Source organism: Pongo pygmaeus, chromosome 8 (assembly GCF_028885625.2).
Source record: "Pongo pygmaeus isolate AG05252 chromosome 8, NHGRI_mPonPyg2-v2.0_pri, whole genome shotgun sequence".
NCBI lineage: Eukaryota > Metazoa > Chordata > Mammalia > Primates > Hominidae > Pongo > Pongo pygmaeus.
This window is the reverse complement of record NC_072381.2, coordinates 33,419,714-33,440,364: the sequence shown is the minus strand read 5'-3', so window position 1 is coordinate 33,440,364 and position 20,651 is coordinate 33,419,714. Positions and strand designations below refer to the sequence as shown.

Below are 20,651 nucleotides of genomic sequence, written 5' to 3'. Positions count from 1 at the left end.
TCAGCTCTTCTCTTGCCCCTTTCTACCTGTTCATAGCACAAAACTGAGCCTCAACTGATGGGGAGAGTTTTCTGACTATCATGTTGCTCCGAGTGGCTCAAACCTATGCTTGTAACCAATATGACCTGTGTATTTGCCCTCAGGGTACACACAAGAAATAAGTTTCTTTTTTCCTCTCTCTCTCTCCCTCTCTCTCCTCTCTCTCCTACTTTTTAAGTTCAAAGTCCAATAACCCCTTTTTGTTTGTTTTTTGAGACAGAGCCCCACTCTGTTGCCCAGGCTGAAGTGCAGTGACATCTTCTCGGCTCACTGCAACTTCCACCTCCCGGGTTCAAGCGATTCTCCCACCTCGGCTTCCTGAGTAGCTAGGACTACAGGCATGTGCCACCATGCCCAGCTAATTTTCTTTTTTTTTTCTTTTCTTTTTTTTGTTGTTGTTCTTGTTGTTTGTTTGGTACAGATGGGGTTTCACCAAGTTGGCCAGGCTGGTCTCAAACTCTTGAACTCAAGTGATCCGCCCACATTGGCCTCCCAAAGTACTGGGATTACAGGTTTAAGCCACCATGCCAAGCCCAAACTCCAACAACTTATTTTCTAATGAATAAGTATCCCAGTGTTTATTTTACCTTCTCCTCCTGTGTGTTGAAAAGGAATAATAATGTAGCCCTCAATTTCTCTCGCTATGAATGGTGTTTGCCAAAGCTGGGTACTAGTGCTAGCAGATGGCAGCATAGAAGGAATCTCTGCTGAGAACTCTTGGTCCAAAGGGCAGAAAGACTCATATTTTATTGAAAAAGTGTGTGGAATTTTTTTTTCTTTTTTTTGTGACAGGATTTCACTGTTTGCCAGGCTGGAGTGCAGTGCTGTGATCATAGCTCACTGCAGCCTTCCGGGCTCAAGCAATCCTGCCATCTTAGCCTCCTGAGTAGTTGGGACTACAGATGTGCACCACCACATCCCATTAATTTGTTTTTTGTTTTCTGGTTTTGTTTGTTTGTTTGTTTGTTTTGTAGAGACAAGATCTCACGATGTTGCCCAGGCTTGTCTCAAACTCCTGAGCTCAAGTGATCCTCCTGCCTCAGCCTCCCAAAGTGCTGGGATTATAGGCGTGAGCCACCACACCTAGCTCATGCGTTGTGAGTTGTTTCTTGGAATCATGCCGACATTCACACTGTTGTCTTTTCAAAACTATACAATTTTGGATCTACATTTGTGTTATGAACATTATCTGCTTGTACTGCATAGATGAAATTTTCTGAAATAATTTCAAATTTATAACAAATTTGACATTCTACTGCTAGGAAGAACTTTCCCTTCTCTCTGCTTATTTATTTACATCTGTATGGGCTTGTGGATTCCTACTTCATTCAAGGAGTTGTAATCTGTGACTATCATTACTTTGGTCTAGATTTGACAGGTTGGATCCCTTCAAGCGGGCTCCTCTGTCCTTGGACAAGTCTTCATTCTTTAAGCATTTCCTTACTCTCATGAGCAAAAGTAGTCCAAAATCATCTCGTGGCCGGGCGCGGCGGCTCACGCCTGTAATCCCGGCACTCAATTTGGGAGGCCGACACGAGCGGATCACAAGGTCAGGAGATCGAGACCATCCTGGCTAACACGGTGAAACCCCGTCTCTACTAAAAATACAAAAAATTAGCCAGGCGTGGTGGCGGGCGCCTGTAGTCCCAGCTACTCAGGAGGCTGAGGCAGGAGAATGGCGTGAACCCGGGAGGTGGAGCTTGCAGTGAGCCGAGATCGCGCCACTGCACTCCAGCCTGGGCAACAGAGTGAGACTCCGTCTCAAAAAATAATAATAATAATAATAATCTCGTACTTTCTCTGCCTCAATCCTGGAACCAATCATTTCCACCCCTTTCAGCAGATATGGATATTTGGAAATCAAAATCTAGGCACTTCGTAGGATTATTTCTCCTGGGTTGCCATTGTTTCTATACTGTCTCAGATAACAGAGCTAGGAGACAGATGTGTGTGTGTGTACACATAGACACATACACATACATCTATGTCTATTTCTATATCTATATCTCTAAGTGCATATATACAAACACATCCATCTACATATCAATACTTTCCATTTCAGCCCAGCACCTCAGGCTTCTCTCCAGCCTTCCTCCTTCCATATTTATAAATTCCTTTTCCAATAGTGAGAAACTTGACTGTCATTATCCTCTCAATATGTTTATTTATTTGCTCAAACTCTCTGTATGTAACTTATCTGTCTACCATGCCAGTTGCCTCCTCAGTCCCCAGAGAATGCACCTTCACAGCTTCTCCTTTTCCAAAAGAGGAGAATCAATGGGAAAAGTGGTCTAATGGGAAGGAAGGAAGGAAGGAAGGAAGAAAGGAAGGAAGGAAGGAGGGAGGGACGGAGGGAGGGAGGGAGGGAAGGAGGAAAGGAAGGAAGGAAAAGGCCAATAATCCCATTTTAGGGTTTCTCACTTACAGATTGTTCAATAATCTAAGGGCTTAATAAAAAGAAGAGTTTAATCCTGCTTACAAGTGCCAAATATGGAAAGAAAGGGAGAGACTAATCAGTATTCAACTTCCTGTGCTTCTTGCAGAAACTCAGTTTCTGTTCAATAATATTCTCAGAGTCCTACAGAGGCTCTTCTATTGTGATTATGGTTGAGGACATTACTGCCAGTGTCACAGTGATATACCCATTTAGGTTCTACAGTTATAGCTCTCCTAACTCACACTCACATGCTCCTCCATAATCAACCACTGTGCCACAACAGCTGCATTAAAAGGAGCTTTTACACAGTGCTGAAACTTACCTTCCCCCATGCAAGCTTTTATGTTGAAAGCTCAGGCTCTTGGGAACTAACTATAATGACAAAAATATATTATAAGGAGTTGTTAGGCCTTTATCTTCTCTAGAAAAGATCTTGGTATTCTTTTCAGGAAAAAAAAACAGTGATAATCTCTGACTTTTTCAGGGAATTGGTGATGTTTAACGGGCCCTACAATTTACAAAATTCCAGGGCACATATAATCTCATTTAAGAAAAGATAGAGGCCAGGCATGGTGGCTCGCAAGTGTAATCCCAGCACTTTGGGAGGCCAAATCAGGAGGATCATTTGAGCCAAGGAGTTTGAGACCAGCCTGGGCAAGACAGCGGGACCCTATCTCTAAAAAACATTTTTTAAAACATTAGCTAGATGTGGTGGCACGTACATGTAGTCCCAACTACTCAGGAGGCTGAGGTGGGAGGATCCCTTGAGCCCAGGAGTTTCATGTGGCAATGAATGATGATCGCACCACCGCATTCCAGCCTGGGGAACAAAGCCAGACCCCATCTTTAAAAAAGGGAAAAAAAAGATAGAAATACCTTTAGACTTGTGTGGAATGTTGAATATTTGGTTATGCTTGGAAGACTTCAACAGAATTCCAATATATGAATGATTTTCTTCACTGTCTCTTAGACAAAGAAGTCTTAGCAAATTCTCTTTTTTTTTTTTTTTTTGGACAGGGTCTCACTCTGTCACCCAGGCTGGAATACAGTGGCACATTCATGACTCACTGCAGCTTTGACCCACTGGGCTCAGGCAATCCTCCCACCTCAGCCTCCTGAGTAGCTGAAACTAAAGGCACATGCCATCAGGAGCAAATTCTAATACTAATCTGAATTCCTTCTTAGATAACAATGTACTCTTCATGTAAGTCCCTTGATTAGGTGGTATTATCCTTCCTCAACAACATCACATCAAAGCCAACCTTTAGAAATTTTCCTTTAAAGTCCAGAAGCCAGCTATCTGGGCCAAGTCTGTCCAGCAAAAGATCAAAATGATGTTCAACTGTCTGCCAACAGTAGAATGAATAAATAATATTATAGAGCAATGAGTGAGCTACACCTATGCAACAATATGAATGAATCTCACCAACATAATGCTAAAAGAAACTAAACATGTCTATGTTTAAAAGATTTAAACATAGACAAAGCCAAGGTATGGTACTAGACGTCAGGATAGTAGTTACTTTTGTGAAGGAGTAACTGGATGAGAGCAAAAATGGGGTTTCTATGAATCTAACACTCTTCTTTTTCTTGACCTACATCCTATTTGTTTTGTAAAATTTCATCAAACTATACACTGGCAATTTGCATAGTTTTTAGTATGTATGTTAAATTTGATAAAATAAATATGCCTCAGCTGGGCATGGTGGCTCATACCTGTAATCTCAGCACTTTGAGAGGCCAAGACAGGTGGATCACTTGAGGTCAGGAGTTCGAGACCAGCCTGCTCAATATAGTAAAACCCTGTCTCTACTAAAAATACAAAAATTACCCGGGAGCGGTGGCATGCACCTGTAATCCCAGATACTCAGGAGGCTGAGACAAGAGAATTGTTTGAATCCGGGAGGCAGAGATTGCAGTAGGTTGAGATCGCGCCACTGCACTCCAGCCTGGGCAACAAGAGTGAAACTCTGTCTCATAAATAAATAAATAAATAGGTCTCAAAAGACTCCTTAAACGAAAGTATGGTTGATCCTTAAGAATATCCAGAAGTTTTCGGGACAAAAAAACATTCATAGGTCACTTTCTAACATACTCAGGAAAGAGCAGAATTGTGTATGTCCCTAGCAAGATGGCAATGATCTTCTTCTCTGTCCCAATCCCAGTTTTTTCTGACTAGTTTAACTCTTTATCTTTGAATCAGATACCTCTAAGACTATGTGGGTACCGTTGAATGGCTGGAGAACTTTCAGAGATGAGGAGCTTCCCTGTTTACCCCAATATTTTTGAGAAAGCTGACTCTCACCAAGTCAAATTTACTGTAATAATATGTGACTGGGAGCCTACTCAACATCAATGCACTTTCAAGGCCTGCGACTGCGCCTCCAGGTGGAAGTGGTAAAGTCCAGTCATGACAAATGAATACTGCCAGGAAGATGCAACCATCTTTTACATTTTTAAATTTAAGATTAAACTCAATCAGCCAGAATTGCTAAACTCTTATCCCATCTGTTAGTCTTAAGAAGCAGATATTTTTGAAAGTCCCATGCCCCAGAGATTCTTTGCCCCTTCAAAATAAGGTGAGCCTACAAGTACATTTAAAGCTGTGAGAACTAAATTGGTGGGGGGAAATCGGCTTTTGCTTTGGAGAAGAAAAAGAAAAGAAAAGAAATGAAATGAATTTATTTATTTATTTATTTATTTATTTATTTATTTATTTAGAGACAGCTTTTGCTCTGTCACCCAGGCTGGAGTGCAGTGCTGCAATCATAGCTTACTGCAGCATCTAACTCCTAGGCTCAAGTGTTCCTCCTGCCTCACAGCCTCCTGAGTAGCTGGGACTTACAGTCACACACCACCACACCTGGCTAATTTTTTTCTTTTTCTTTTTCTTTTTGTTTTTCTTTTTTTTTTGAGACGGAGTCTCGCTCTGTCGCCCAGGCTGGAGTGCAGTGGTGCGATCTCGGCTCACTGCAAGCTCCGCCTCCCAGGTTCACGCCATTCTCCTGCCTCAGCCTCCGGAGTAGCTGGGACTACAGGTGCCTGCCACCACGCCCGGCTGATTTTTTGTATTTTTCGTAAAGATGGGGTTTCACCGTGTTAGCCAGGATGGTTTCCATCTCCTGACCTCGTGATCCGCCCGCCTCAGTCTCCCCAAGTGCTGGGATTACAGGCGTGAGCCACCGCGCCCAGCCTTCTTTTTCCTTTTGTAGAGACAGGGTCTCGCCATCTTGTACAGGCTGGTCTCTAACTTCTGGGCTCAAGCAATCCTCCGACCTTGGCCTCCCGAAGTGTTGGGATTACAGGCGTGAGCCACTATCCCTAGCCGAAATTTATTTTGTTTTTTACTCTTCCTTTTCTATAGAATTTTTTTTTTTAAATGTTAACCTCACAAAAGTTTTTGAATTCCCATTTGGCACTTTAGGAAGTTATTTAATCCTAAGGTAAAAAATATTTAACTGTTCCCTAGATCCACACTTAATGGATGTATGCAACTACTGAATATATTTACAGCAGCATTTTTCTGTAATAAAGAGTTCAAGGTTGATGGTCTGTTATGCCTATTCTTGCCACATTATTATTGTCACAACTATTCACACCCCAAATCTTGCTCAACTTATTTAAAGACCCTTTCTATCTTTTTTCTGTTACTAGTCGGTCATCTTTACAGGCTTTTTTTCTCATTATTTGTAAACATTCCTTATTCTCAGCCCAATTAATAGAATTACTATAATATCTAACCACAAATTTTTATTTTGCTTCATATATTTCTTCCAAAATAAATCACAACTTGCCTCATCCCTCAGTCAAGCTATACTCTTCACTCTTGGCAGCTGAAAAACTGAAAGAATGTCTCTGATCATCATTCTCAGTGGATCAGGGCTCTCATCACATAATCCCTATATTTGGGCAATAGATGATTTATTTGAATTTTCTTGAATAATAAAATTATTGTTACAATGGTTCCATCATTTGTGTACTTTTCCTAAGAGACTGCTGGGCCCTTCTTTGCTCATCCAGTAACCAATAATACCCATGAGTGTTGCTACCACCTAAGTAACCCATGCAGTATTTTTTATTTTATTTATTTATTTATCTATTTATTTATTTATTTATTTATTTATTGAGACATGGTCTCGCTCTGTCACCCAGGCTGGCATGCAGTGGCAAGATCTTGGCCCACTGCAACCTCTGCCTCCTGGATTCAAACGATTCCCCTGCCTCAGCCTCCAGAGTAGCTGGGATTACAGGCGCCTGCCACCATGCCTGGCTAATTTTTGTATTTTTTCAGTAGAGACAGGGTTTCACCATGTTGGCCAGGCTGGTCTCAAACTCCTGACCTTAAGTGACCCACCTGCCTCAGCCTCCCAAAGTGCTGGGATTACAGGTGTGAGCCACCGTGCCTAGACCTATAAAAAAGTAAAGGAATCTTTCAGGATGGCATGTATGTTTCCAAAGTCAATGAGTTAATCTGGAATGACCATCAGAAGTAGAATTTAGCTTAGGAATCAGGTCTTGAAATTCTTACCACTAAGAACATTTATCATTCTTTTTTCTTCCCTTCTTAATCTCCCTACTATTGTGATCATTTTTCCTCCTCGCTTATAAGTTTCTAAGCCCCTTATTTTAAGATCTTACCATGTTTTTTGTTTTTCTTCACCCATCTTAAGACTCAAAATCTGCAAGTAGGACTCACCAAACTTTCTAGTCATATCCAAGAGGAGAAATTTTGTCAAACTTGATACATTCTGATCTCAGCTCTGTATCATACCACTCATTTTCTTTATTGGTAGTTTCTAACCTCTATTACCTCCTTCATGCCACAATCTAATGCCCTATACTTTCCAGTTACTTCCTGCAATTGGCATGGAAATCTCTCTTTTCCTCACAGATAATGGACTGTAACGAACATGGTAAACAGTTTAAAACCATTTTAAGGGCCGGGCATGGTGACTCATGCCTGTAATCCCAGCACGTTGGGAGGCCAAGGTTGGTGGGGTCACTTGAGGTCAGGAGTTCGAGACCAGCTTGGCCAATATGGTGAAACCCCACCTCTAGTAAAAATAGAAAAATCATCCAGGCATGGTGGTGGTACCTGTAGTCCCAAGCTACTCAGGAGGCTGAGGCACAAGAATCCCTGGAACCAGGGAGGCAGAGGTTGCAGTGAGCTGAGATCACGGACTGCACTCCAGCCTGGGAGAAAGAAAAAAAAAAATTAAAAATAAAACCATTTTAAAATGGGGGAAATTATGGCACAGAAAATTATATTGCTTTCATACTATTCTATAGTTTATGCAATAGTTTATGTAATTGTTAGAAGTAAACTACAGGCTTCCTAATTTCCAATACCTGTTTTTGGAAAATAATTTAATAGTTATTGTTTTGCCATTATATTTCGTTTTAAGATTGTCTTCCATTAATAGTGATGCTGTCGTGCTCACTTCAGCAGCACAAATACTAAAATTGGAATGCTACAGAGAAGATTAGCATGGCCCCTGCACAAGGATGACACACAAATAGTGATATTGTCCTCCCATTAATGGTAGTAATATAAAGTAACCCTTTAAAGTAATATATTTAAGCTAGGATGTCACTAATTTAAAGAAAATTTAAGTAAATACAAGTAAGGGTGATAGGATATGGCAAAAATTGTGATGATCAAATGATTAAGTCTGGGAAGCATCACTAATTGGGAAACTGTAAAGTCTGATGGAAAATGATGGCAGAGGAATGGAGACTCAAGAATCCGTTATTCTAGTCTCTGGGTGGTACTTAATGGTACATCCTTTGCCACCTTATGACATAGGAGGTCATAAGGGCAAGAGCCAAAGCCAGATTTCCTGCTCTGCTTTAATTCAGCCTATAGCTGGGGTCACTGCCTTCTCTGCTGGCTAGCAATTGGAGAAGGACTCCTTTCACAGGCCTGGAACGGCCAGGGAATGTGTGGACAGAAGCAAATCTGAGTAACAGTGTTCACGTCCTGTAAAAAACATAACACTGGCTCAAAAAAAGAAACAGACAAGCTTGCCAGGATCGAGGAGAATAGTAATTTTTGCTCTTGGCAAAGCTGTAAGAGGAAAGGCCCTCTTGATGGGCTGGGAACGAGGGACAGAGTCTTTTACAAAGATCTGGCCTTAAAGCCTTAACAACAGGGCTGAATTTAGAGGAGAAAGATCATGCTTTTAAGAATTTTTTTTTTGAAACAGCGTCTCGCTCTGTCGCCTAGGCTCAAGTGCTGTGCAGTTGAGCTTACTCCATCTTGGCTTACTCCAACCTCGACTTCCCAAGTTCAAGCAATCCTCCTGCCTCAGCCTCCCAAGTAGCTGGTACTATAGGCGCATGACCACACCTGGCTAACTTTTGTATTTTTAATAGAGATGGGGAATCCCTATGCTGTCAAGACTGATCTTGAACTCCTAAGCTCAACGGCCTCAGCCTCCCAAAGTACTGGGATAACAGGAGTAAGCTACCATGCCTGACAGATACTTTTAAGAATAAATTAGAGGGCCAAAAATTAAGGTAACATTTATTAACCCTAGGAAAAAATCGTATAACTTTTATAAGCTTTAATTTCTTCATCTGAATATGAGGAAGATAGTAATAACTGACCTACCTTAGACCAGCTAATGTGTGTATTGCATGATAAAATGCATATAAAATACCAAGTCATGCTAAATGCTCAGTAAATGTGACTTCCCTATAAAGCCAAAAGACTTCAGGTCAATATCTGGACCTTACTAGTTAAGTAACTATGGGTCAGTCTACTTATTTATGGCTCACAATTTTCCAAAATGTACATGAAGCAGATTATAAAAATTCCAAACAATAAAATAGTATGCACAAAATTTCAGAATCAGGGAAAATATAAATTAGAATAGAAAATTAAGACCAGGAGAGAAAATATAATGCCGATATTCAGATCAATAAGTCCTACAACAGTACTAATGTGTGTTATAGTACAAAATTAGTTCTGGGGTTCCTGTCAATCCAAAAGAAATTTGAAAATGTTCAGTTACAAAATATTCATTCATTCTCCATGAGGAGAAAAGAAAACACCAAATGCTGGTGGTAAACCTGTGTTGTTTCAGGGCATGTCACTTCAATTATCCAAGCTTTAAAACAAGAAAAGTATTATCTACCTTTCAGGGTAGATGTAGAGAATTAAATGAATAACATATATGAAAAAGCATTTCATAAAATTGATGTACTATGTAAATGTTACTGATTATTTCATATACCTTAATTTACCCAATAAAGCAGGCTTACCATATGTTTGGACCTTCATTTAAATTACTGGGCTAAAAAAAGAACGTTTATACACTGTTGAAGGGAATGTAAACTAGTACAGCCATTATGGAGAACAGTTTGGAGGTTTCTCAAAAAACTAAAAATAGAGCTACCATATAATCCAGCAATCCCATTGCTGGGTATATACCCAAAAGAAAGGAAATCAATCTATCAAAGAGATACCTGCACTCCCATGTTTGTTGCAGTACTGTTCACAATAGCCAAGATTTGGAAGCAACCTAAGTGTCCAGCAACAGATGAATGGATAAAGAAAATGTGGTACATATATACAATGGAGTACTATTCAGCCATAAAAAATCATGAGATCCTTTCATTTACAATAACATGGATGGAATTTGAGGTCATTATGTTAAATGAAATAAGCCAGGGACAGAAAGACAAACATTGTATATTTTCATTTATTTGTGGGATCTAAAAATCAAAACAATGGAACTCATGGAGATGGAGAATACAAGGATAGTTACCAGAGGCTGGGAAGGATAGTGGAGGTTGGGGACAGGTGGGGATGGTTAATGGGTACAAAATATATATATATAAATGGATAAGACTTAGTATTTGATAGCACAATAGGGTGACTATAATCAATAATAATTTAATTATACATTTTAAAATAACTAGAATAGTATAATTGGATTGTAATACAAAGGATAAATGCTTGAGGGGATGGATATCTCATTTTCCATGATGTGATAATTATGCATTGCATGCCTGTATCAAAATATCTCATGTACCCCATAAATATACACACCTACTGTGTATCCACAAACATTAAAAAGTAAAAAACCAGATAAGTAAATAAAATAAATTACTGAGCTAAATCATTTTTACTATAGGAATACTCAACATTCCCAGGCACTGTTCTAATAATTTACATGTATTCAATTACTACCCGCAATAATAGTAGGTACTATAATTATTTTCATTCCAGTGAAGAAATCTGGGTACAAGGAGGTTAAGTAACATTCCCAAGTTTACTCAGCTAGTAGGTGATGGTGCTAAGATTGATATCCAGGAAATCTGGCCCCTGAGACCATCCTGGTGTACAAATACAACAAGGTATAAATGACATATGCTTATAGCCCTCTGTAACTACAAAAGCTGCCAACCTATAAATTAAATATAAGCCTAGCAAGAAAACTAAGTGAAAGGTATTAATTTTATGTGACATGCCATATTGTTTTCTCATCACCAGTTGTAGCATGAATTTGATAGCATTACGGTCAGGTTATTAACAGGTCCTGTGAGATGACAATTTTCCATAACTTTTCTTCATTCAAATTACTGGAAACCATTTGTTTATACAGCTTGTTGTGATATGCGGCCTTCCCTTGGTGTAAATATATCATTTACGTATTAAGTCAGCTTTTGTTCTTTTCTCAGTAGCTCTCTGATTAAAATAGAATTGCTCACTTCTAACTTAATTACAAACAAAAACACAAGACTAAAATTGCAGGATAACACTTGGCTACAGAGAGGCTATCTAAATGATCCAGGGTCTGCTTATATTGTTTTTTAAGTTACATTGAAATGAAAATGTAAAATTCTCACAGAGAAAGCCAGGTTCAGTAGCTCATGCCTATAATCCCAGCACTTTGAAAGGCCGAGGCAGGAGGATTTCTTGAAGCCAGGAGTTTAAGACCAGTCTAGGCAACATAGGGAAACCCCATGTCCACAAAAACATAATAAAATTAGGTTGATGTGCTGACACATAGTAGTCCCGGCTACTCAGAAGACTGAAGTGGGAGGATCACTTGAGCCCAGAAGTTTGAAACTGCAGTGAGCTATAATTGTGCCACTGTACTCCAGCCTGGGCAATAGAGCAAGACCCGGTCAAAAAAAAAAAAAAAAAAAACCACTCACAGAGAGTTCATAAACATCAGTGTCTAGTTTGAGAACTCCCACCACAGAGTACTCTCAAGAAGTCAGACAACCCGACTGCATCTCTGTAATTTGATGGGCAACTCTATTCCAGACTCTGCCAAAGAGGAACCACTGGAGCATCCCCTCCTTCCAGTAAGAGCAAAAAGTCTGTAAGCACCATCTGTATTCTCCTGAGGTTCCATCCCTTCCTACCATGTACCTAGGGCTCTTGCAGGCATCCTGAAGTAGGGAGTTCAGCTGGTCTGTGTCCTATTTTGATACTGACTACTGGGGAGAGGAACAGTAGGGAGAGATTTGGCTACAATAAATCTGTTCTGATGGTACTGGGTGCCACATGCTGGCTTGGGAAGCCTCAAAAGGGTAGAAGCCTTTTTTGTAAGGGTTCTTTTCCAACAGGAAATTCCCAGCATCATGTTCAGCTCAGAGTCCCAAACCGTAAAGGGCTGCAGCTCTGACCAAACAGCTCAGCCCCTACATGGACTTCCCAGGATGAAAGCTGGCCCAGAAGCACTGCTTCAGGATTGGTTCAAACAAGAAAATAATTCTGCCTCTCTCCTTGTAAATACCCCCTCAAATTATGGTTTGCAAATTGAGGTTTGATGCATTGGTTTTCCAAATATGTACAACAGACACAGCAAAATTGAGTTGACAGTGCACACAGTTTAAGACATCTGTTAGTGAAAGTTACATTTTAAGACTTCTGTGATGACACCGAATATATTGCAACAGATAGGCCAAGACAGAGTCCAGCATGTCAGCTTCTAGCTTAAAATTCCCTCAAAATAAAGCACCCTTAACATAGATCTTTACAAGCGGTGCTGAGAGTGAAGCCTGGACCCTAAAATAGAGTGAGGCTAACTCACTCTCAGGATGTTGGAAACCTGATCATGGTCTCATGGACATTTTACACCAACTCCTGGATAAGTAATTTCTTTAAGGAACTCCCAGTGAAGATAAATAGTGTTCAACTAGAATTTCCCTTTGCTAGTGAGAAGCAATGACGCCAATGACAGCAAGTCAAAAATCAAGGGTGGTCAGGTCAAGAGGTTATCATGTACATGGTAAAGGTAGCAAATGGATGGCTGCCACTGGGGCAATAGGTTTGTTTTTTTTTTTTTTTTTTTTTTTTTTTTTTTTGGAGAAACCTAAATGTCACATTTGGGATTTATTTCTTTTTTTTTTTTTTTTTTTAATGCAGTAACATAGTCATTTATTACCATTATCAAGTATTGCATACTACACATAATTGGTATGTGCTGTATTTTTATACAACTGGCAGCACAGTAGTTTGTTTACACCAGCATCACCACAAACACATGAGTAAAGTATTGCACTAGACAGCTACAAGGTCACTAGGCAACTGGAATTTTTTTAGCTCTATTATAATCTTATGGAACCAGTGTTGAATACGTGATCCATCGTTGGCTCAAACATTGTTTTTTTTTACTCATGCACAATTACTCTATGTTTATTTTCTTTTTTTTTTTTTTTTTTTTAAATTTATGAAGTATTTATTGATCGTTCTTGGGTGTTTCTCGGAGAGGGGGATATGGGAGGGTCATAGGATAATAGTGGAGAGAAGGTCAGGAGATAAACACATGAACAAAGGTCTCTGGTTTTCCTAGGCAGAGGTCCCTGCGGCCTTCTGCAGTGTTTGTGCCCCTGGGTACTTGAGATTAGGGAGTGGTGATGACTCTTAAAGGGCATGCTGCCTTCAAGCATCTGTTTAACAAACCACATCTTGCACCGCCCTTAATCCATTTAACCCTAAGTTGACACAGCACATGTTTCAGAGAGCATGGGGCTGGGGGAAAGGCCATAGATCAACAGCACCCCAAGGCAGAAGAATTTCTCCTAGTCAGAACAAAATGGAGTCTCCTATGCCCACCCCTTTCTACACAGACACAGCAACAATCTGATCTCTCCTTCCTTTCCCCACACTTCCTCCCCTTCTCTTCAACAAAACCGCCATCGTCCTCATGGCCCGCTCCCGATGGTCGCTGTCTCTTTGGAGCTGTTGGGTACACCTCCCAGACAGGGCAGCCAGGCAGAGGCGCTCCTCACGTCCCAGACAGGGCGGCCGGGCAGAGGCGCTCCTCGCTTCCCAGACGGGGCCGCCCGGGCAGAGGCGCTCCTCTCCTCCCAGACGGGGCGGCCGGGCAGAGGCTCTCCTCACATCCCAGACGATGGGCAGCCGGGTAGAGGCGCTCCTCACATCCCAGACGGGGCGGCCGGGCAGAGGCGCTCCTCACTTCCCCGACGGGGCCGCCCGGGCAGAGGCGCTCCTCGCTTCCCAGAAGGGGCCGCCCGGTCAGAGGCGCTCCTCGCTTCCCAGACGGGGCTGCCCGGGCAGAGGTGCTCCTCACTTCCCAGACGGGGCCGCCCGGGCAGAGGCGCTCCTCACTTCCTCCCAGACCGGGTGGCAGCCGGGCAGAGGTGCTCCTCACCTCCCAGACGGGGCGGCCGGGCAGAGGCGCTCCTCACCTCCCAGAGGGGGCGGCCGGGCAGAGGCGCTCCTCACTTCCCAGACGGTGTGGCGGCTGGGCAGAGGCGCTCCTCCCTTCCCAGATGGGGCAGCCAGGCAGAGGCGCTCCCCACTTCCTCCCAGACGGGGTGGCGGCCAGGCAGAGGCGCTCCTCACTTCCCAGAGGGGGCGGCCGGGCAGAGGTGCTCCTCACTTCCTCCCAGACGGGGTGGCAGCCGGGCAGAGGCACTCCTCACCTCCCAGACGGGGCAGCCGGGCAGAGGTGTTCCTCATCTCCCAGACGGGGCGGCCGGGCAGAGGTGCTCCTCATCTCCCAGACGGGGCGGCCGGGCAGAGGTGCTCCTCATCTCCCAGACGGGGCAGCCGGGCAGAGGTGCTCCACACTTCCTCCCAGACGGGGTGACGGCCGGGCAGAGGCACTCCTCACCTCCCAGACGGGGCGGCCGGGCAGAGGCGCTCCTCACCTCCCAGACGGAGTGGTCAGGCAGAGGCGCTCCTCACTTCCCATATGGGGTGGCGGCCGGGCAGAGGCGCTCCTCACTTCCCAGATGGGGCAGCCGGGCAGAGGCGCTCCTCACTTCCTCCCAGACGGGGTGGCGGCCAGGCAGAGGCGCTCCTCACTTCCCAGACGGGGCGGCCGGGCAGAGGTGCTCCTCACTTCCTCCCAGACGGGGTGGCGGCCGGGCAGAGGTGCTCCTCACCTCCCAGACGGGGCGGCCAGGCAGAGGCGCTCCTCCCTTCCCAGACGGAGTGGCCAGGCAGAGGCGCTCCTCACCTCCCAGAGTGGGCGGCCGGGCAGAGGCGCTCCTCACTTCCCAGAGTGGGCGGCCCGGCAGAGGCGCTCCTCACTTCCCAGAGTGGGCGGCCGGGCAGAGGCGCTCCTCACTTCCCAGAGTGGGCGGCCGGGCAGAGGCGCTCCTCACTTCCTCCCAGACGGGGTGGCGGCCAGGCAGAGGCGCTCCTCACCTCCCAGACGGGGCGGCCGGGCAGAGGCACTCCTCACCTCCCAGAGTGGGCGGCCGGGCAGAGGCGCTCCTCACTTCCCATAGGGGGTGGCAGCCGGGCAGAGGCGCTCCTCACTTCCCAGATGGGGCAGCTGGGCAGAGATGCTCCTCACTTCCTCCCAGATGGGGTGGCGGCCAGGCAGAGGCGCTCCTCACCTCCCTGACGGGGCGGCCGGGCAGAGGCACTCCTCACCTCCCAGAGTGGGCGGCCGGGCAGAGGCGCTCCTCACTTCCCAGAGTGGGCGGCCGGGCAGAGGCGCTCATCACTTCCCATAGGGGGTGGCAGCCGGGCAGAGGCGCTCCTCACTTCCCAGATGGGGCAGCTGGGCAGAGGTGCTCCTCACTTCCTCCCAGACGGGGTGGTGGCCAGGCAGAGGCGCTCCTCACCTCCCAGGCGGGGCGGCCGGGCAGAGGCGCTCCTCACCTCCCAGGCGGGGCGGCCGGGCAGAGGCGCTCCTCACCTCCCAGAAGGGGTGGCTGGGCAGAGGCGCTCCTCACTTCCCACATGGGGTGGCAGCCGGGCAGAGGCGCTCCTCACTTCCCAGACGGGGTGGCGGCCAGGCAGAGGCGCTCCTCACTTCCCAGATGGGGCAACCGGGCAGAGGCGCTCCTCACTTCCTCCCAGACGGGGTGGAGGCCAGGCAGAGGCGCTCCTCACTTCCCAGACGGGGCGGCCGGGCAGAGGCGCTCCTCACTTCCTCCCAGACGGGGTGGCGGCCGGGCAGAGGCGCTCCTCACCTCCCAGACGGGGCGGCCGGGCAGAGGTGCTCCTCATCTCCCAGACGGGGCAGCCGGGCAGAGGCGCTCCTCACTTCCTCCCAGACGGGGTGGCGGCCGGGCAGAGGCGCTCCTCACCTCCCAGACGGGGCGGCCGGGCAGAGGTGCTCCTCATCTCCCAGACGGGGCAGCCGGGCAGAGGCGCTCCTCACTTCCTCCCAGACGGGGTGGCAGCCGGGCAGAGGCGCTCCTCACCTCCCAGACGATGGGCGGCCGGGCAGAGGCGCTCCTCACTTCCCAGATAGGGCGGCCGGGCAGAGGGGCTCCTCATATCCCAGACGATGGGCGGCCAGGCAGAGACGCTCCTCACTTCCTAGACGGGGTGGCGGCGGGGCAGAGGCTGTAATCTTAGCACTTTAAGAGGCCAAGGCAGGAGGCTGGTAGGTGGAGGTTGCAGCGAGCCGAGATCACACCACTGCACTCCAGCCTGAGCACCATTGAGCGTTGAGTTAGCGAGACTCCGTCTGCAATCCCAGCACCTCGGGAGGCTGAGGCGGGCAGATCACTAGAGGCCAGGAGCTGGAGACCAGCCCGGTCAACACGGCGAAACCCCGTCTCCACCAAAAATACAAAAACCATTCAGGCGTGGCGGCGCGCGCCTGCAATCCCAGGCACTCGGCAGGCCGAGGCAGGAGAATCACAGGAGCCCGAGGCAGGGAGGTTGCAGCGAGCCGAGATCACGGCAGTACAGTCCAGCTTCGATAACAGAGGGAGACCGAAAAAAGGGGAGAGGGAGAGGGAGAGGGAGAGGGAGAGGGAGAGGGAGAGGGAGAGGGAGAGGGAGAGGGAGAGGGAGAGGGAGAGGGAGAGGGAGAGGGAGAGGGAGAGGGAGAGGGAGAGGGAGAGGGAGAGGGAGAGGGAGAGGGAGAGCTGTTTTTTTTTTTTAAGTGTATCTAAAGTGACCATATTTCCTGATTTTCCCTGTATTTAAAGCAATCATATGTAAGTCAAGTGAACATGTTTTCCTGATTTTCCAACCTGTTATCTCGGTACAATTATTATTAATTTATTTTCTTGGGACAGAGTCTCGTTCTTGTCATCCAGGCTGGAGTGCAGTGGTGCGATCTCAGCTCACTGTAACCTCTGCCTCCCAGGTTCAAGCGATTCTCCTGCCTCAGCCCCCCGAGTAGCTGGGACTGTAGGCACACACCACCACGCCTGGCTAATTTTTGTATTTTTAGTAGAGATGAGGTTTCACCATGTTGGCCAGGCTAGCCTCAAACTCCTTACCTTAAGTGATCTGCCTGCATCAGCCTCCTAGAGTGCTGGGATTACAGGTGTGAGCCACCATGCCTGGCCAGTACAATGATTAATCATGCCATTTTCACTCTTGAAAATGTCATAGATTTTACTATAAGTTGTATGATCACACTATCTATGGCACGATCCCATATTATTTTATGCTCCATCTCTCCTCTTTCAATACCTCTTCTCCCTCATTCCCTGGGATTCCCACATCTTTGTTTTTGCCCATTGGCTATCTTTCTCTGTTTTCCAAGTGTTTCATGCTCCAGCATTACCCCAATTCAATATTCACCCCCCATAACACTATTCATTCAACTCAGATTATCTTGGTGTATTCGTTCATTTTCACACTGCTGATAAAGACATACCTGCAACTGGGTAATTTATAAAGAAAAGGAGGTTTAATGGATTCACAGTTCCACGTGGCTGGGGAGCTCTCACAATCATGGCGGAAGGCGAAGGGCACGTCTTACATGGCAGCAGACAAGAGAAAGCTTGTGTGGGGAAACTCCCCCTTATAAAACCATCAGATCTCATGAGACTTATTCACTATCACAGAACAGCACAGGAAAGACCCTCCCCCGTGATTCAATTACGTCCCTCCAGGTCCCTCCCATAACATGTGGAAATTGTGGGAGCTACAATTCAAGATGAGATTTGGGTGGAGACAAAGACAAACCATATCGCTCGGTAAATGATCCAAAGCAAAAAAGCAATCTTACCATCTCATTTTAAGTAGCCTATACTTGTGCTATGATTTTATAAAACATTTAGAATTATAGAGGGGAGACAGTTTTCTAATGCTGCTTGCAAAATCTCTGCCCTTTATCAAAGTAAGGTGCAATCTTGTTAATTATGTAATCACTCCAGTCTGAGTTATTTTTGTGAGTGCTATTATATATACTTGTTCAGTTATATAATAGGGATTGCTGACTTGGCACCCTTTATTCTGAAAGTTTGCCAACACAAAAAGAAGTACAGGAAAAGGCACTGTAAAGAGATCCAGAGAAACAGGACTACAAGTGGTTGGGATACTCTTTGCTACACATTTTCTGAATGGCCAGTAATGAGTGTATATTACTTTTATATTACTTTTACCATCTGGTAAAAAAAAAAAAAAAAAAAAAAAAGAATACAACAGAAGAGAATCATACACAAGAAATTAATAAAGGTCATTTAGACTATGGTTATTTTTATCCATATGAAAAGCTGAAAGCTTGATTTGATGTTAGATAATGGTTGACTAGCTATAAATCTATGTATTTATATCACAGATACATTAAATACTGCTTTTTTCAATGGTCACAGATACATTAAATACTGCTTTTTTCAATGTTAAGGAGTTGAAGTGGCCGGGCATGGTGGCTCTAGCCTATAACCCCAATACTTTGGGAGGCCAAGGCAGGCGGATCATTCGAGGTCAGGAGTTCAAGACCAGCTTGACCAACATGGTGAAACTAGAAAACACAAAAACTAGCCAGGCATGGTGGTGCATGCCAGTAATCCCATCTACTCAGGAGGCTGAGGCAGAAGAATCACTTGAACCCAGGAGGCAGAGGTTGCAGTGAGCTGTGATTGCGCCATTGCACTCCAGCCTGGGCAACACAGGGAGACTGCATCTCAAAAAAAAAAAAGAGTTGAAGTGAATCTTCACACTGGCAATCCAGCTTTGCAAGAACTGCCTGTCTTTTACTAGTTAGCCTTACTGACAACGTAAAGGCCCCATGCTCCTAGTGTGAGGTCCTGTATGATGTTAACCCAGCCAGTCAGAAAACAGGTGCTGCTTCTCTGCACCAGCTACTCTAAGCACCTGAATTTCTATTGCAATTGTCGGTTTAGGGCTATTCAGTCTCAAAATATAGCTGAAAACAATGCCCAAAGTGTCATTTTAATGCACTATAGTACAAAGACAATAGGATTCGTTAATAATAACTGGCTAAATATTAAGAATACAATAAACCACCTGCATGGATTCTGTTATTAATGTCAACCCCCTCTCCCCACTACCTCTAGTAAGGAATTATAAGAACCTTTAGCTAGACATAGCTAGGAAAGTTATTTATGATTTGATTCGATTAAACTCCTCTTCCTTTGTCATCCTGGGCCTGAATTATTTGCTGACTCTGTTTTTGCTCCAGTAATGATTCATATTCCGTAACAGTAAATGGCCTTTCTTGTATCGCAGCTTTAATGATCTCTTACAGAAAATTCTGTCTCCCTTTCTGTAATTGCTCAAGGTTTATACTTTAAGTGAAAGGCTTTACCAACTGTGTTTCTATTGCTATAGCTATTCCAGTTTTTCTTTCACTTCATAACTCTGTGCAATGCTGAAATTTTAAACAGTATGGTTTCTGTCAATGTATGAGTTTTCTCATCTCTACCCTGCATTGGGACATAGGCATGGGGTAGGAACAGCCAGGAGAAGGAGTTCAATATAGTTTGTTTTTTTTTTTAAAGAGCAAAATGCATAACTTTCATTGAATACTAGACGAAAAATTCTCCCTGGTGCTTTTACTATAATACTTCCTGTATCATATTACAAGAAAACCTCAACCTAGAGTTTTGCTGTTTAACCACTTCATGTCCACTAGGTCTACTATAGTTCAGTTACCATAGAGCCTAGAATTCTGATAAGCCATGTACAAATGAGAAACTTGAGTAACGGCTGAGGTCACTCAAGATGTAGGGCTCATAAATGCAGTCAGATGGCTGCTGCTGGTGAAGGCATAGATATCGCCGTAAAATAAGAACGTGGAGCCGGACATAGTAGTCCTACCTACTTGGGAGGCTGAGGTGGGAGGATTACTTGAGGCCAGGAGTTTGAGGCCAGCTTGCACAACATAGCAAGACTCTGTCTCAAAAAAAATTTATATATATATAAGAATATTGAGAGAGTGAACACTGATGGAATATGCAGTTTGATACCATTGAGTGTCTGCAACATGATTACAGGGAAACATATAAACATAAGGGCACCATTTTTTGTGGTAGAAATGGGCGGCTGTCTTAGGTATTCCGCATAATAGGGGCACTTAGAATAAAAAGATTACTCAGGCCCAGGTGCCGTGGCTCATGACTGTAATCCCAGCACTTTGGGAGGCCAGGGTGGGCAGATCACTTGAGGTCAGGAGTTTGAGACCAGCTTGGCCAACATGGTGAAATGCCATCTCTACTGAAAATACAAACTTAGCTGGGTGTGGTGGCACATGTAATCCCAGCTACTCATGAGGCTGAGGCAGAAGAATCGCTTGAACCCAAGAGGCGAAGGTTGCAGTGAGCCAAGATTGCACCACTGCACTCCAGCCTGGGCAACAAGGGATACTCTGTCTCAAAAAAAAAAAAAAAGAACATTGAATATTTTTTTAAATGAATGATATCTGTCCAGCTTTTTAAACAATGTCTATATTCAAATTATCAGATGCCATCACTATCTGTAATATATTAAAATAGTTTTCTTTAGCTAGGCATGGTGGCT

General features: G+C 44.8%; 1 non-coding gene across 1 annotated transcript; it reads left to right on the top strand.

The window, feature by feature from the left end:
- The first annotated feature begins 7,909 nt into the window (after positions 1 to 7,909).
- On the top strand, positions 7,910 to 8,017 carry LOC129006932 (U6 spliceosomal RNA). The gene has a single exon (XR_008492125.1). It is a non-coding gene; the product is annotated as a U6 spliceosomal RNA (small nuclear RNA).
- Positions 8,018 to 20,651: the final 12,634 nt, after the last annotated feature.